This window comes from Lissotriton helveticus, chromosome 2_1 (assembly GCF_964261635.1).
Source record: "Lissotriton helveticus chromosome 2_1, aLisHel1.1, whole genome shotgun sequence".
In the NCBI taxonomy this organism is placed as follows: domain Eukaryota; kingdom Metazoa; phylum Chordata; class Amphibia; order Caudata; family Salamandridae; genus Lissotriton; species Lissotriton helveticus.
Genome location: NC_136059.1, coordinates 832,980,051 through 832,997,879, shown reverse-complemented (window position 1 = coordinate 832,997,879; position 17,829 = coordinate 832,980,051).

Below are 17,829 nucleotides of genomic sequence, written 5' to 3'. Positions count from 1 at the left end.
TATAACGCCAGCCCTGCCTGGAGTTGGACTAGAGTCGGGAATTGGGGTGGAAGTAGAGATCGGGGCGGTTGGTCAGGCTATGTCCAGGAATATAGTTCCTGCTCCACCTCTAGGTTGGAGAGGTCCACCCTTAGCAAATAGGTATGAATGTCTTGACATGGTAGACTGACCACCAACCCTTAGTACATCCATCAAAGGTGGAACAGTCTCCCAAATTTCGTACATAACAAACCTATCTTACCCCTCCATAGGATTATCCCCGATGGATACCGCACTCTCACAGTCTCTTAGTCCCATAACAGTATTATCAGCACCATCGGTGGAATTATTTTCCAATGCGCTACTTCCTTCGGTCCAAGAATACACAACCGAACATCCAATCATTAACGGAGAACTATCTACGCTACAATTACCATCTATGAATTCATGTCATCATCTCCTTCCCAGGCCAGTTACCCAATCACTGCACTCTCTCCCTGGTGTTCCACAGTCAAACATCTTGTCTCAAGGTTCCCTACCCCCTGTTGTCCTGCCAAGATCAATTATAACATCGTCTCCAAGTTGGGAGCTCTCAGTTGTTTACTGGAATGTAGCGGGGCTTCGATCTAAGGTGGTTCTTCAGCCGTGGCTTGAAGTGATCAACTTCAACCATATAGTATGCCTGCAGGAGACTTGGGCCATTAACCCTATTCATATCCAGGGCTACAAAACATTCCATGTCCCTGCTGCCTCTACTACGCACGGGAGGTCAAAGGGAGGCCTAGCTGTTTATCTTTCGACCAAAATATCGCCACTGACTGTAGATGTTTCTCTTATGTCTGCCAGCTTTCAAATTTTAAGGATTGTTTTTGAAAAAAGCTCTATATACTATGTTATTAACATGTACAACAATCTTCTATCTGCAGACTATGTAAAGATCTTGTCTGAAATTTCCTTATTTATTGAAGACCAGCGGGCAAAGTATTCCCCTCTGCTATGTTATGTTGTGTGGGGAGGTGATTTTAATGTTTCTTTGTGCAATAAGTATAAGAAAGGTATATGCGGCCTTCAAGATGAATGCGATTCTCCTATGACGCATTTTACTCATTCTAGAACTGGTAATGTCCTGAACGACTGTCTTTTTTCTCTGGAACTTGAGTATGCCAATGAAGTAGTGACCCCCCCGTTGAGTTTAAGCCGACTTTCCACGGGAGAGGCTGCTCCAGCACCATTGATTACATCCTGTGTTCACAAATTTTGAAAGGTCACCTGAAGTCCTTCATAACAGGCACAGACATTTCTAGTGATCACTTTCCAAACACTATTATCATCATACTTACTACTGCACCACATGCCCATAATAGGACAAGCTTGCTAAACCAACAATCTTTGGTCTTAGACAAACAAAACGGCTTCACTGTTAAATGGTCTAAGATTAATCCTGATGACATCACTAGGAAGGTTATACAAAAAACTCTCCCTTTTATTAATATCTGTTTGGCGGAGGCCTCGTCGCCCCAGCTGATCCTTTCTAGCTTTTCGGTAATACTAAAAGCTATTTGCCATGAGTTAACTCGAAACCAAAAACCTTGCGACAAGGATTCGCTGGGGTGGTTCGATGCCCCTTGCCGGAAAGCTCTTTCTGCCTTAAAAAGTGCTTTGCACAAACAAGACAGAGATGTAGCAGTAATAGCCACACTTAGAAAAAATATAAATTGGCCCAACAGAGCCGGAAACGGGAAATAAAGAAAAATCTATGGGCCCAATTACATGAGAGTACAAGGAGTAAAGACTGCTCGCTGTTTTGGCGGACATTCAAATCACCCTTCCTAGTAGATGCTTCAGCCATCCGCCACCTAGACGTGGCGGTGCCAGCTGAAAAATGGGTGGCCCACTACTCACAAATATTTGGTGACTCCTCCGTTTAAGCCTTAAATGTACAACTTTTTGTAGAAGACCTCATTTTGGATAATCCTTATCCAATCGACCTCTCTTTCGACCTTAAAGAGGTCACAGCTGCATTATCTTCCTCAAAGACCGGCAAAGCGCCTGGCCCCGACGGAGTCCCACTCGATATTTTTCTGACTAATCTTGATCTTTGGTCTCCAATAGTCACTCAGGTCATGTTTGCAGCCTCACAGGCCGGCCTAATAGAATCCTGGTCCTCATCAGTATCGCTGCCAATTTTTAAAAAGGGTGATCGGGACAACCCAGCCTGTTACAGGCCCATTTCACTCCTGGACTCATTGGGGAAGGTTGCCGGCCGGCTAATCCTGGAGCGTCTCCAGGACTGGGCTATGGAGAACAACATTCTAACCGACCTACAGTATGGGTTCCAGGAGGGATTGGGCACTGTAGAACAGGCCCTGAACCTGACTCTACTAATGGGTAAATATGTAGGTGCAAAAGGAGGCAACTTGTATTTAGTTTACGTTGACCTCAGTGCCGCATTTGATTGCGTGATTCACTCCAAATTGTGGGAAATCCTCAGGGACCTGGGGGTTGACCCTCCTCTTTTAAAATTCCTTCGAGAGCTTTACACTGACGCCAACGCGTGCGTGAGGTACGGTATAAATGGTGAACTATCCCAGTCATTTAGTGTAACAAAAGGTGTTAGACAGGGGTGCGTCCTTGCCCCGTTTTTATTTAATATTTACACTAACGGGTTAGAACAGGCGATGCTGGAAGGTAGCCAGGATCTTCCTTGCATAAACACTCGGCCTATTCCAGCCCTATTGTATGCCGACGACTCTGTTATCTTGGCGCGAACATTAAAACAGCTCCAACTGCAACTGGACAAGTACTGTCTGTTTATGCTCTCGTTAGGATTAAAAGTTAATAAGAGCAAGACTTTCGTGATGCATACTGGCCCGAAACTGAAGAAACCGAAACCTCTTTTTGTTGAAAAGGCTAGGCTGGATTATGCCAGAGAATACCCATACTTGGGTATTCTCATTGATGACCAAATAACCTGGAAACCTGCCATGGCGAGTAAAAAGTTATTATTTCAACGAACAACTGCGGCACTGGTTTCTTTTTCTATGAAACTGGGCAAACCAGCTCCCGCCGAGTTGCTCAAAATCTACCACGCTAAATGCCATAGCGTTGCAACCTACGGCGCAGGAGTTTGGGGCTACGTTCCTTCTGACGAGCTCCAAAAAATTCAAAATAGGTTTTAAAAATATATTCTTGCCCTCCCACAAAGTGCCCCAATCTATGGTTGCCATATGGAGTTAGGCATTGATTATTTATCGGACACCATCAGCTACCAGCCGATCCTCCTATGGCACCGCATTTGGACCAAACAGCAATGCCAATCTTACTCGATCACTAATTACCGATTGCTTATCCTTGGCTCACTGGAAAAAGATTCCATGGTTATTGTATGTTTTTAACTTTTTGAAAGACTTAAATTGTTTAGAATTTTTTACAGACCCCTCATCACTTTTTGACATATCCAGGAAGGCCTTGAAAAAACTGTGTGTAACTCATCTTAGAGATCTACGGTTATGCACAGAGGTAGGCAAACGTACAAACACCCACTTACTGATGGTACAAACTTCACCTGGCATTCAGTTGTATTTGTCCTTCTTTTTGTCTAACCACGAAAAGTTTGTTTTAACTAGGTTTCGTTTTGACTGCTTCTTTCGTCTTGTTTCTTTTCCTGGGGTTTCAAATTGGTCTCATGAATTGATTAATTGTCCCTGTGATGGAATTGCACATCAGTCAACTCTGCACGTCACACTGTTCTGCAATTACTATGTGATTCCCCGCAAACGCTGGATTATCTCTCTCCTCCGACAAATGGGCTTGAGAAGATGTAGGCCTGCGCTCCTGGCGTTACAGTCTCTAGAAACCCAATTCGCTGCTAAAAGCATAGCTTGTTTTTTAAAAGCATGTTTGAAAATTTGTTCAAAAACAGTATTGTCGCTTACTTGAGATATTTCTTGATTTTTAGTTGATATTAACTGTCTTTTCTTAAATTCGAAACGTTATTAATTTATGTGTAAGAAATGCGTATGTGATAATGTACTTTTTATGATTGTAACAATTTCAATCGAAATAAAGACTTTTGAATGAAAAATACATAATCCAGTACCTCCATTTAACTTAAAACATCAGGATAAAAATATATAAATAGTGAACATAATAAAAAAATACACAAGATTTCCAGCCACTTTGTTACACAATTCATCCAATAATCAATGAATCCACCTAGGATACCTGATCTAAAGTTTAGAATGGATTATAATCAAAACAAAATAGATTACATAAAAAATGTAAAAACCATGAAGGCAACCTAGTTCAATTAGAGGGACACACTTTTTTATTGCCCACGCTCCCCTTCCACAGATCTAAGTTCCTTCCTACTGCCCAGAGAAAAGTGTCCAGGACATAAGATACTAATGGTTTCTCTTGGAGCTGGAAATGTAGCAAAGCTGGCCTGCATTCGAAGGGATTCGTGATACGCAAAAAAGGTACTAATATTCTTTGTCTTAGTTGGGCATAAAATAGACAAAAGAATAAAATATGTTCTGTGGTCTAATCAGAAAAACCCTCACAAGGGCAGAGGGGCAAATTTGAATGGAGATAAATATTTGCCGGGAAACCCTGCATCAGTGGGATAAAATTTAGTTGAAATTTGAAATTTGGTCGAAATGAAATGATGCTGTAGATCGGAGGTCTTCAAACTATTTTTTTACTTTATTAGACGTAAGGACCCCTTTCTGACAAACATTTCTAGAACCTGGTACTCCTCATCTTTGACAACCATGAAAGCCCCCAATCCCCACAGCAAATAATTTTTACGGTGGGGAAATAATATTAAACAGTGTTTAGCAAACCAAAGGTCAGTAAGGGTATAGTCAAAAGTGAAGCTAAAAACAAAGTGCCTTGTTTATGAGGAAAAGGCAAAGGGCAGTGCCGCAAGTATTCTTGTGGCGCTGCCCTATGATAATATGAAAGGGCAGGAATCCACCATATTTATGAAATACGGTGCATTCTTATCCTTTTCTCTTGCGTTAGCACCAACATAGACAGGGTTGTTTCTGTACAGGAAGGGGCATCTTTCTTCACAAAAACAATCCAGAGAGACGTTTTCCTGTTTCTATGTGTGCTGCAGAATGCAGCGCACATGGAAAAAGGAAAAACGAGGAGAATAGAAAGCATTTCTCCTCCTTACGCCTCCACTGAAGAGGCGTCTGTTTTTGGAGCTGCTTCAGGTTTACGTGATTTTGTAAATATGGGGTAGCATCAAAATCCATGGGTGCTCTGTGGGGACCCCACGCAAAGCCCATGGAACACCTCCTTGATGCAGAATAAGGCAACACAGTGACTTGCACTTCTATGTCTTACTCCATATCCATGAGGCCATGCAGGGTGACTTTGCCTCGCCTAATAGGTATGGTTGAGACGCTTGCACCACCATAGCATCAAAAAAAGTGATGCTCTGGCGATGCAGGCGTAAATGAAAAATACATTAAAAAGTTGTTACTCAGTGGGAAATGCACTGCAGTACGTTATGAAACTTCTATTAGTTAATGCACTGCAGAGCCACACAATTAATCTGAATTGGTGCAGTGGATATTAGTGATGTACATTTTTAGGGCAACAAGGTCCCAGCCTGTGACAGAAAGCACGGTACATATGCAAGTCATTATTTTATACTTGCATTACACACAGTGTAAGATAGAATGCTGCAAAACATCAGGTAGATTTACTATAAAATGGTGCTTCCAAAATGTAGATGAGCGTATGTAATGCAATCGTTTTTTTTACATGGGACCCGGACCCACCAGGTTGTTCCCAGCCCGCTCCCATCATAACCCACAAATCATGACTTGACGACCGGAGCTGTGGGTAAAAGAGGCCATGTTTATTACCAACCATCACATATAAACATGGCAATATATAATCAATAAGATTCAAACGTCATAAGACATCGATTTATCATAATTTGATCACTGCAAGATTTTTACATTTATGTTGATCCTAACATTGTAATCTATCAGCAGAAATGACAGCAGAACGTAATTTATTGACCAAGAATGCTTTCTAATGCGCCAGCACTAAGGGGCCTTCTGGCTCGTGCCCCACAACTGAGAGCCACGCAAAGCGCAAACCACCTGCGTCCTTGAGAGGTGAGCCCCTGCCATCTGGTCCTTGTCCACCACCTGAGGGGCCCACCCTTCCACCACAAGGCTGCCCATCGGGGCTCGTAGGATATAACCAGGGTCGGATGCCCCATGCCCTAGTTTATAAACTGGCACCCTTGCCACCAACCGGTGTCTCCATTCTCTCTGGGGTGATCTCCCCCTCAGTGCGCCTAGGGAGTATGCAGGTGGACTCCCCTTAACAATGTAGGCCATTTTACGTGGCGTTGTTACTTCCACAAGGGCAACCAGGCCAAACCGACCTTCGCCCTCCCCACCACCAGACAACTTCTGAACTACCGGGTTCCATCGATACCCAGGCCCATAGCCATATCAGACTCCGATGCCACAAATCCACAAGCCTGAGTCCCAGGTAGATATGCGTATACCATTGGAGTGGACCATACGACCACTATGTGAACTTTGTGGGTGCATTCCCAAGCAGGTCCCTGCCCCGGGCACAGCTAGGCTATTGCGATATTCTAGGCACTTGGCCACAACATTAACAAAGGGGCACTTGACCATAGCCCTGTTCCCCGCTTCCGCCATGGCACTATGGCACCATGCTATTTTTAAACTTCAAACTCAACTGGTCGAATCCAGACAACAGAGCCTCCCTTGCAGCCCTGTGTCCCAGCCCAAACATATCATTACTTCATAAATGTAAGATAACCAACTCTGGGAACTGAAGTCCCCCATGGCACAAGAAGTCTTCCACCAACTGGCTAATGTGTGTTATCTGAAAGGCCCCCGATGTCACTCAAACCTAAAAAAAGGGGGGACTCTCAAAGCCCCCCAGCTTCAACTCATGCCCCTGCTGCCAATGATAAGTGGCCAATTGCATGGGCAAGTGACCCAGCATCCCCACAATCTTGGAAGACATACTACATTAATCTCGTCCGGTGAAATATTCGGCCCGCTGCGCATGTCGCAGCCCCAATTCTGTTTTTGAGTAACCGACTAGATTAATCCCTTAGCCGTGATAGGTAGGCCAAGATATGTTATGCACAAACGATGCAAGAGTCCAAACCTGAGGACGGGTGGATATCAACAGGCCTACTCTATCCCTTTATGCCGATTGATGCTCCACTACCGTCCCCTTCCCAGTAGGGTCAGGTTTGAACCCTCCCCAGGGAGTGAGCCTGTCTGCATATATCCCAGAGCAAACCTCTCCTGTGCACCGAGTCTCGAAGCATCTACCAATGTGATCTCTCTGAAGGTCCCCTAAAATGCCACCGCACATGCTGCGGAAAATAATATAAATTGCCCTCATTCTGCATCCCCATCCCCTAAGCTTGGCAAAGAAGCCGATCACTGTCCCTTAGGCTCTCGTACAAAACACAAGCCTGCTTTGTGATCTCGATAATTGCCAGCCACCCTAAGTGGGCCTCCAGAGAAGAAGGAGGTGGAGCTTTCACCCTCCGCGGACACGCATTGCCCCATAAGTCCTAAGCACTTTTGACATGACTTCTGAGTACCTTGTTTCATTTATTAACCCCTGCAGGCATGCAAAGGTCCTGTAAGTCCTAAGCACTGCTGGCAAAACTTGAGAGTGCGTTCACAGAGCGAGGCCCCTACCAACTGTGATAAGGTCGGACTCAAAACCACTAAAGAGATGTCAAGGTCCTAACTGTCTGAGCCGCTGCTTGCAAGAAGGCCCGATGACCCCATAATTTCAGCTTATGTTATGGGCGCAGCTGGAATTAGCTAAGCCTCTACCCCGGTCAACAATGGTGCTCAGAACAAGACCAGCAAACTTGCAGGTGCCGATGAAAGTGTCCCTAGGTCCTAAACTTTCACCAGAACAGGTACGTTCAGCATATATATGTAGGGCCTCACCTCTTAGTGAACATAATAGGCAGGCGCTCTCTACCAGCGTGCACCATCGACTTGTGAACTGGAACTGAAAAGCAACTCTATCTCATTGGCTGAAAGTAAACTACAATAAATACGATGGACGGGCTATACCAGAGTGCATTATGTGCTTTGTTCAACTAGAGGAAGGATTTCAAGCCAGGCCCCGGGAACTAAATCAAGCAACAAATAAACATGAAAGATCCGATCCTGGAATAAGCCCGGTTAGGCCCGGACAATAATGGAAACAGAAGAGATGGGGCTAATCAACAGGAATTAACTGATACTTAGATGGGTGGTGGAGCAGGCCACTTTACCGAACCCTAACTATACGGAGAATGGTATACGACCGACTGGTATTCACAAGGTGAAATTACGGAATCATGCAACCAGAACATGCTGCCAAGGAAGCCCCATTATTATAAAGAATGTTAACTGACTGTAAGCTGCAACACTGAACTCCTGGCGGACCCTGTGATAAGGGGGCCTTTGAAACTCATGAAAGAAATGAACTGAGCATGTTCAGTGCCAGCTTGCAGGCATGCGTAAGGTACACATCGCACCCCTAGCCAATGAATGCTCTCCCCTGGAGGTGGTAGCGCAGTCGAGGAGTGGGAGACCCAAGGATGGAGAATGGGCAGAGAGCCTTAAGGAAGAAGTTACCTCTGCTACCCAAAAAGCTCCACTGACTACATAGTGCATATCACCAGCGAGCCATTCGTAGCCTATAACTACAATGCTCCGAAGAGAGACACTCAAACCCCCCGTGACACACACTGACACAGCAACTGTGCAGGCTTGCTATTAGGGCACAAGACAAGCCAATGTTGTAGCCGGTCAATAGTCACTGGTGCAGGTAACGCCGAATCGATTTAGCTGGCTCAAAACCTTTTCCTTTTTCTTTAGCCTTCGATGCATTTAAACTCAGGATGTCCCGATGAGGAGCCAGAATACACTGGCCATGTGCACCAACACCAATTAAATGTCTAACATGGCCCCTCTTTGTCACCGGACCACCCCATTAAGCACTAATAAGCCCGTTAGCCGAGAGCTTGCTATTCATGTTTACTACTCCACCTCAAACTCTGTCTGGTTCTACCAAAACACGGGGTCCTCTACAATGGTCCATCTAAAAACCCCGTGCCGAAGTCAAGCCCAGCTGCTGGGCCCTACATGCACTGAGCCCCGAGTATCTCGCTAGGGTACAATATTCTCAGTCACCTGTATTAATAACCTAAGAACAAATGCATATCCAGAAATGTCACCCTCACCCACTATATGTACTCTTAATCAGCTTGAGACCATTTCACTTGCAGATAAAAACAATCTACTGCTAGCAGCAAAATCAGGCTCACCAGCTGACTTATGCCCACCTAGCATTATGGCCCTTCTTTCTCCAACCTCTGCCCCTATAATCCAAAAAATTTTCAACACTTCCATTCATACCGGCCTTATCCCGAGCACCTGGAAAGAGGCCTATGTCCGTCCCATTCTAAAAAAAACATCAGCGGATCCCCAGGGACTCAGTAATTACAGACCAGTATCTCTGTTACCCCTACTTGATAAATTGCTGGAATCAGCAATAAATAAACAACTCAGTCAGTATCTGGAATCCAACGATATTCTTGATCCATCCCAGACAGACTTTCGCCCAGGCTTTAGTACAGAGACGGCCATATTGGCATAACTGACTCGCTGAGACTTACCCTCGATGGCGGAGGATCCACGATCTTGATCCTCCTAGATCTCTCCGCAGCATTCAACACTATATCCCATCAAAAACTAGAGGAGAGACTGCTTGAGTGCGGTATCGGGGGTACAGTCTTACAGTGGCTGAGAAATTTTCTAACGGACAGATGGCATACCACCACACTTGGTCTGTTTGTCTCCCATAAAAGTTCTTGTTGGACAAAGGGGTGCCTCTAGAGTTCATGCCTAAGTCCGACCCTCTTTAACATGTACTTGGCCCCCCTGGCCAAAATAGTCCAACCTTTCGGCTTCGAGATAATATCATATGCCGACGATACACAGCTGCTGTTCCCAATAGGCTTAAATACCACTGACAAGAAACTTTGTTTCTCTGGCGGAATGTTAGCAATTGCGGACTGGATGAGGGAGCCCTGCCTCCAGCTCAAACCGGGAAAAACGGAGCTCATGATCTTAGGCAAAGATGCCCCCTCTTGGACATCTGACTGGTGGCCTCCCCAGCTGGGTGAAGCCCCAACTCCGTCCGCCTCAGTGAAGAGTCTGGGAATCCAGCTACTCAAAACCCACTATGAAAGAGAGCGTTAAGAACATCTCAGGATCTTGCTTTATAGCCTGCGCCTACTACGTAGAATACTTCCCTATCTACCACTTGAACATGGTAGAACTGTAATCCAGGCAATGGTTATTAGCCAGCTCGACTACGGTAACGCTCTGTTGGTTGTAGGAGGTGCCACCACCTTAAAATGACTTCAGGTAATACAGAACACTGCCGCTAGAATGGTCCTAAATCGCCCTCTTGGATCCCCATCCCTTCCTTTACTCAGACAACTTTACTGGTTACCGGTGGAAAAAAGATCTGTCTTTAAGGTCTGTTGTCTCGCCTTTAAAGCACTTAAAGGCTCGGGACCACGCTATCTCCAAAACAAACTTTTCAAACAAATATCTGAATGCAATCTAAGATCAAATGCTTTAGATCTCTTGAAAGCCCCACGTATCCAGTTAACACGCACAGGTGGCAGAGCTTTCTTTTATATTGCCCCCAAATACTGGAATTCGCTCCCAGTGTCCCTGCGAAAATCCACTTCCTATTTGTCTTTCAGGAAACAATTAAAAACTTTTTTGTTCTAAACTTTTTTTTTTGCAGACTCTATTTTTCTGCTCCCCTTCTGGTATCCCCTTGGTAAGCACTGAGATGCCCCCGGGTGAGTCATGCCCTATATAAGAATTCATAATATAACATAACATAACATTATAGGTGTGACCCATTCATATGTCTTCATCAGTACCACAGTCAAATTGTTGAAACCAATACAATTTAGCAATGGGGTTTCAGAGCACTCTACATGAGCTATTTGTGTTACAGCAGGATAAACCCAAGGTGACACGAATTGCTTTGCCCCAAATTAAATTGTGGACCGTTCCAGCAGAAACTTGAACCCAACCACTGGTTCCTCCCCAGTTGCCCATCTACCACAGTGTTGAAACAAAGCCAATCTAGCCCCCCAAAATGCATTGAGCTTTAACTATCCTGTTGGGGTAAAATACCATAGATGTGACAATTCGGATTACCTTCCTAGCCACCCTGCAAAATTCTTAAAATCAAAACCAATTAGCGATGAGGGTATCAGCACACTTCATATGAGCACCCATTGCGTTACCGAGGTACACATCTCAAGCGAAATTAAGTGATTTGCCCAGGATCACGAATATGTTGAGCACTCACCGCCGTCACCCTGCCAAAATGTTAAAAACAAAACTGATTAGCAATGAGGGTATCCGCACACTTCGTATGAGTACCCATTGTGTTACAGAGGTACCCACCTCATGCGAAATTAAGTGATTTGCCCAGGATCGCAAATATGTCGAGATCTTCCCACCCAAACTCGCACCCGGCTCCCCAGTTTTGTGGACAACTGTTCTGGCTGCGAAGCCCACTGGTCTGCCTAAGTGGCAGAATATGCCCTTCGTACCTTCGCTAATGCCCCACCCTGCCCATACAAATCTTGGACCACCCCCTTGAGTCTGTTGGCGCTACCTCTGGAACCGGCAGCGTACTGAATGGGTACAAGGCAGTGATGCCTGGGCTAGCATTCCCAACTAGTTCACAAGCGGCACTGTGACAAAAGATCGACAGACCCTCCAACTACCCGTGGTGGATGGACTGCCCTCATACAGAATAAAACTACCAAAACCATTGAGTATCAGCTCAAAATGCCGGAACCCCATCCAGTCCCTGCGGCATCTGCAGCGCACCCACCGATGTAGCAGGGACGAGTCACATAGTGTCAGGATAAGGGAATATGGCCCACAATCCAACAACAGACATGATCTGGCTGTCTCCCGACCAGACAAAATAATGCCTGGGGAGAAGGGGCACGCTGGCGTGTGCCCCCCCTTGCCCTGGGAATAGTTCTGGCTCGGATGTTGTGCCGGCAGAAACACACCCGTTCCCCAGCTTGTTCCACACAAGCCTCACTGGCTACACCAACTCAGGACCATTCCGAGTGGGGAGAAAACAGATTTGTGGCCCAATATTCCAAACGTGCAGTGCTGTTCACAGCGCTCCCACCGTAACATTGCCCAAACTGTGCGAACTGGTATACAACTTCCCTGAGGAAAAACTTCCGCCATATCATATCCCCTAGACCAGTGTTTCCCAAACTGTGGTCCGCGGACCCCCAGGGGTCCGTGACACATTCCCAGGGGGTCCGCAGGCAACAGTTTTAAAAGCACAGAAAAGTTTATTGTATAATTAGCAGCTTTCCAGCAGCAAATAAAAGTGTCAAGATAAAGCCAGTGATTAATGTACCTGCTGGAGCGTGAGGAGATTTTTGTTTAGTGGCAGCTTTGACTTAACTAATGTAGCACAGAGGGTTAATGTGCCTACTGCAAAGAACATGTAACATGCATTTTAAAAAGCAGCATTTTATGTGCATAGGTTCGTGGTTACTGCTTTTGTCACAGAGATTCTTTTGTTACTGTGCACTTCATAAGTGGCAATCGTAATGTAGCAGAGGAACCTATAAATTGTCATTAAAGAGCTGCTTGCAAACTGCTTGGTACCAGTTAGTAACTTTTGTTTTTTCCCAGTTATTCATTATCCTGATGCTGCTAAAAAGATTTATTTGGGTGGAAATACATTTTTAATGTTAAAGTCAGTGCTAGCCACTGTGTTATGTTCTGAATCCTGAGTTTGTGCTTTTTCAGACCAAGCACTCTTTACACATTTTATATACACACTGTTTTACATGTACGATTCCAGGTCTCTATATGTGTGTGATGTAAAGTGATTTGACATCCTACAATGGTATGAGAGATGCTATAAAACAAATGAAATACATGTGACAGAGGGGCTATTACTTCAATATAAAATATTAAGGGCCAGATGTACGATCTGTTTTTATATGCGTGAACGAGTTTGTGAACCCGCTTTCACATGCAAAAACGTATTGGGCCATGTATATTGCCTATTTCGTGAGTCACAATTTGTTTGCGACTCGCTAAATAGGTTTTGCAACTTGCTATTTGGAAGGGGCATTCCCTTCCAAATAGCGAGTCTTAAAACCATGTACAAATGTTTTAAGACTCGCTATTTCGCAAAACACTCGCAAACAAAAAAATGTCGCAAAACACTCGTAATTACCACTTACTTCAAGTAGATGGTAATGAATTTGCAAATGGGAAGGGGTCCCCAGGGGTCCCCTTCCCCTTTGCAAATGCATGCAAATTTATTTTTTAAGGGCAGGCAGTGGTCCCAGGGACCTCTGCCTGCCCTTAGAAAATGAAACTAAAACGTTTCATTTTCTTTTTTTTTTTTAAATGCATGGTAAATGGGCTGCATTTTTTTTTAAACTGCTTCATTTAAAAGCAGTCCCAGCCGTGGTGGCCTGCAGAGCCCAGCAGGCACCATACCTAGGAGGGCTGGCATTCCCAATAGGCTCGCAAATTGCGAGAGGCTCATTAATATTAATGAACTTTGCAATTTGTGACCCGATTGGGAATCCGAAACAGTGTTAAACACACTGTTGTACATTTCATTTAGCGACTCGCTATTTGCCACTCGCAATGTGCCGCCAATTGCGAGGCGCTAAATGAAATGGTCGTACATCTGGCCCCAAAATCCTTAAGGGCAGATTTACAAGCCCCTTGCTTCTCTTTTACGCCACTGTTGCGTCACTTTCGTGATGCAGCGGCGACGCAAAAAGATGCGTCATGGTGCATGGTATTTACAACATGATGCATCTGAGAGATGTGCCATGTTGTAAAGCCCTGCTCCAGAAGGAGGCGTTCCGGTGCAGGAACGCCTCCTAAAAGTGGCTGAGTTAAATCTACAAGATTTCACTCAGTCACTTTGGGGCCCATGCTGCGTCAAAACCCTGCGCCTGCTTGAAGCAGGTGTAAGGATTGACGCAGCATTAACAAGATTCGGCCCCCCCAGAGTATTGCTGGAGCTGTGTTGCACTTGCGACGCAACTCCAGCAATGCCCACCTTTACGGCACAGATGCGTCATGCATCTGTGCTTTTTTGCCCCATGAGGCGCAGCATTGTAAATGGTGGCAGAGGCATTGCGCACAATAAGTGGAGCATCCCTGCTGATATGCATGGATGGTCACTTATTGTAAATCTGCCCCTAAGTACTTTGAATATTTGCTTTGTGTGCCCACGTGTGTATTTTTTTCGAATTACTGTTTTAATATTTGAAATTTAACTTGGGGGTCCCCGGCTTCCAGTGGCGACTCAATGGGGGTCCTCAGGAGTCAAACGTTTGGGAACCACTGCCCTAGACCAGTGCCTATCACCAAGCCGGTAAGTCAGTCTATGAACCAGAGGGCCAGATCTCTAAAACTAGGCTTAAGTAGTGCCGCATTCCCGCCCTGTGAAACCTCGGCGTGGTGCCTTTGTAGCACAATGGCCATCCATAAATAATCGGTGGGCGAACACTCTGCCTGGCCTTGGCCCATGCCAGCCACATAGGACAAGAAACTACTCACCAGACATATCGGTGACCACCCTGCTTGGCATTGGCTTATACAGCGAAATAGGACAATCAACTATGAACTAAAGGAATTGGTCACCCACCTGCCTTGAAAATGCCAACCGAAAAACCCCAGACACAAACCATCTATCTCTCCTCTCCAGTAAAACAGGGAGGGGGGAGGGCTCGCCGTCCTCAACTAATGCTCGAGGCAACGCAGTCCCCCCAAGCCCGTTAGGCCCAACCCTAACTCATACCATGGAGCTCTATGTAACCAAAGCGGGGTGAACTATCACACTCACCCCAGCCCGACATGTAACTACGACCCCTGACGTCCCCCTTCATCATCACATTGACTGCATGCATATTTACCAGATGGGTAACGACAAACTGGGCCTACCCGCACCTGCATGGTGCCGGACCGGACGACACATTACATGCGCCGGCCTCCCGCTCGCGCACCTCAAACCGCCATCCACCCCGCAGGAGAAAAAGGAAAGAAGAAGGCTCTCCAACCCGACGAGATTTGCAAAGTCCACTGCACATGGGGCTGGCGCCATAAGGAAGAGAGGGCGAGGGCCTGGGCGAGGTGCCCTAAATAGGCCCCCCCGCCATTTCCCCCCCATTGCCAGCCCCCGGCAGGAAGTGGCTTCAGTCTTGCCCCAGAAGTGATTCCTGCTGATGTTGACGACCAACCCTTCATTCAGGAGTCACGCAGGCATGGCGGGGATCGCAGGGGCCTGAATCCTAATGGCGCGCTTCCTTATAGTGCGTGCTTGTCCATAACATTTCCTTTAACACCTCTTTAGGGATACTAAGGGCTGTGTAAATGCAGTGAAAATTAAAAGCATGCACTTCCCAGGCCAGTTGTTAACTCTTTGCACTTCTACTCAAAGATTTATTTTTTTGGCATCACAACCCTTGGAGTTATTTGATCAATTAAAGCGAGAACTGCTCATCCTTTACACTTGCAAGTTAACTGATCTGCATTTCGATCAGGCCAGCAGCTGATAACAATCTAAATTAGATGTTCAAGGACAGCTGTATTTTTCCAAAAGAAAAGCAAACCTTTTGGCTTTCAGGGACAAGTGAAGCTGGGGAATGCACAAACCCCTTTCCAAGACTCCAGGGTACCCCTGGGGGTCGTGCCCCACAGATTGAAGACCTCTGCTGTAGATTGTGGACAAAAGCCAAATAAGGTTGCAGCACTTTCCTTGGTAGGGAAAACAAAACATATGATAAAGACAAGTGCTGCTTTTATTTTTATTTTGCTTCCAATTCGTTTCAGCTTTACTTTTGAGATGCTGCAGTATTTCTTAGGATACTCAAGTAGTTCTCGCAAACCCAGTTTTGCCAACATGGTACCTGAATACTTCAACCAGGGAATCTCTTTAGCAAAATACAGTTTGAGTAGACAGTTCCTTAAAACAGTTTGATTCAGGACTCCCTTCTCCCTCCTCCAGATAGAATGGCACAGCAACAGTGGAGTCAGGAGGATTGCATCACCAATATACAGGAGACGCAGCTCAATATGGCAGACATAATTGGAGCAACTTTTGGATAGTGAGGGTAGCTTTTTCGCAAAGGCATCCTCCACGCCGTGCAAGAAACCTATATCTACAATGCTCCACAGTCCCGCTCCATACGTAGCTGTAACCTTTGCTTTTGCAGCAAAAATAAGTACATTTCCGGGATCTATTTATGCCCGAGTTTCTTGGAGAATTTAAATAGGGCTGCAATACTTCTCTACAAATGAAGGGCTGTATTTAAAATCTTCTCTTTCCAGAGATATTTAACGAGTATCACAAGGTATAGGAATGAATCTTTCACCTCTACGCAGTTGGGAACTGAATGAAAGACCGGGCATTTCTTTAAAGGTGGCCCTGTGATGTTAGATTTCAAATTATTGAAATGACATGTAGGTCCAGGGTGGCATAAAGCTTGTTACTCCTCTATGAGTTTACTCAGTACTCTCAGAGTTCTATCTAAAAGCACTGCATCATCTGCAGAGGAGTACGGGCAGGGGGGTATCCTCGATATATGAAACATCTTTGAAACATTCTGCTAGAACTCTCTCCACCCTATTGGTGTTTTAAAGTAGAACCTGCTGGAAATTATTCCAACTCAAACTTGATGTAAGTCACATAGTACTCACACGCTATTCACTGATCTTTCAAAAAGTCTATAGGAATACCAATAAATGTTCTGAATTTCACAGGGAAGCGTTAGTTACAAATGCCCTAGATTTAAGGGCGAATAATATTGCAGTCAGGGTTACTGATACAAGGATGAAGGATACAACTGGGTTGCTGTATAACCGGGGGGGGGGGGGGGGGGTGACATGTTGTCCTATAGTCCAGTATGTAATGAGGAATAACATGCAGGAATTTGTGTTTCCAAACTAATTCCTCTCTGCAAAACTGTAAGTGAAGGAGCTGATAACACCTGTTAATGTCTCAAGTGACATTTGTAACCACTCTTAAGGAGAACCTAAAGAAAGTATATTGTGAATTTACACCCCTTTGTTGTATTTACAACTCGAAAAAGCACCCAAAAATATAGCAACATATCATATTAAACATTTTGCAAATTAACATAGAAGTAGTGCATGCTAATACCCATATTAAATAATCCTGAAAGCCTGAAAGAAACCAAACCCACATTCAAACTTGTATCAAAGTAAACAAAGGATGGCATTCACACAAGACACAGCGCGAATGCAAATATCAAGAGCAGAGGGGCATATTTACAAGGGAGATCCCCGCTTTTTTGGCTTATAAATCCAAAAAAGAGGAGATAAAAATATCGCCCTATTTACAAGAGGGTGTTAACATGGATAATCGCATTTTAGCACCCTTTTCCCCAACGCCTCCCTTTGCATCTCTAATGTGATGCAAAGTGGGCGTCACTGGACGTTCCCCGGATGGACTACCTTGCAAATATCGCTGATGTTCTCATCGCGATATTTACAAGGCAGCCCACAGGATTTTAACACAAGTTAGATTTTGACGAAAACGACGGTTTTCTCCAAAAACTAACATCTGCTAAAATACAGACTTACCTATGCTTTACATAGGTGGTGGCTTATGCTGATACGACCAAAGGGTCGTATCAGCAAGGTTATCACCGTTTTGCAGGGATCATCGCTGGAAAACCAGCGA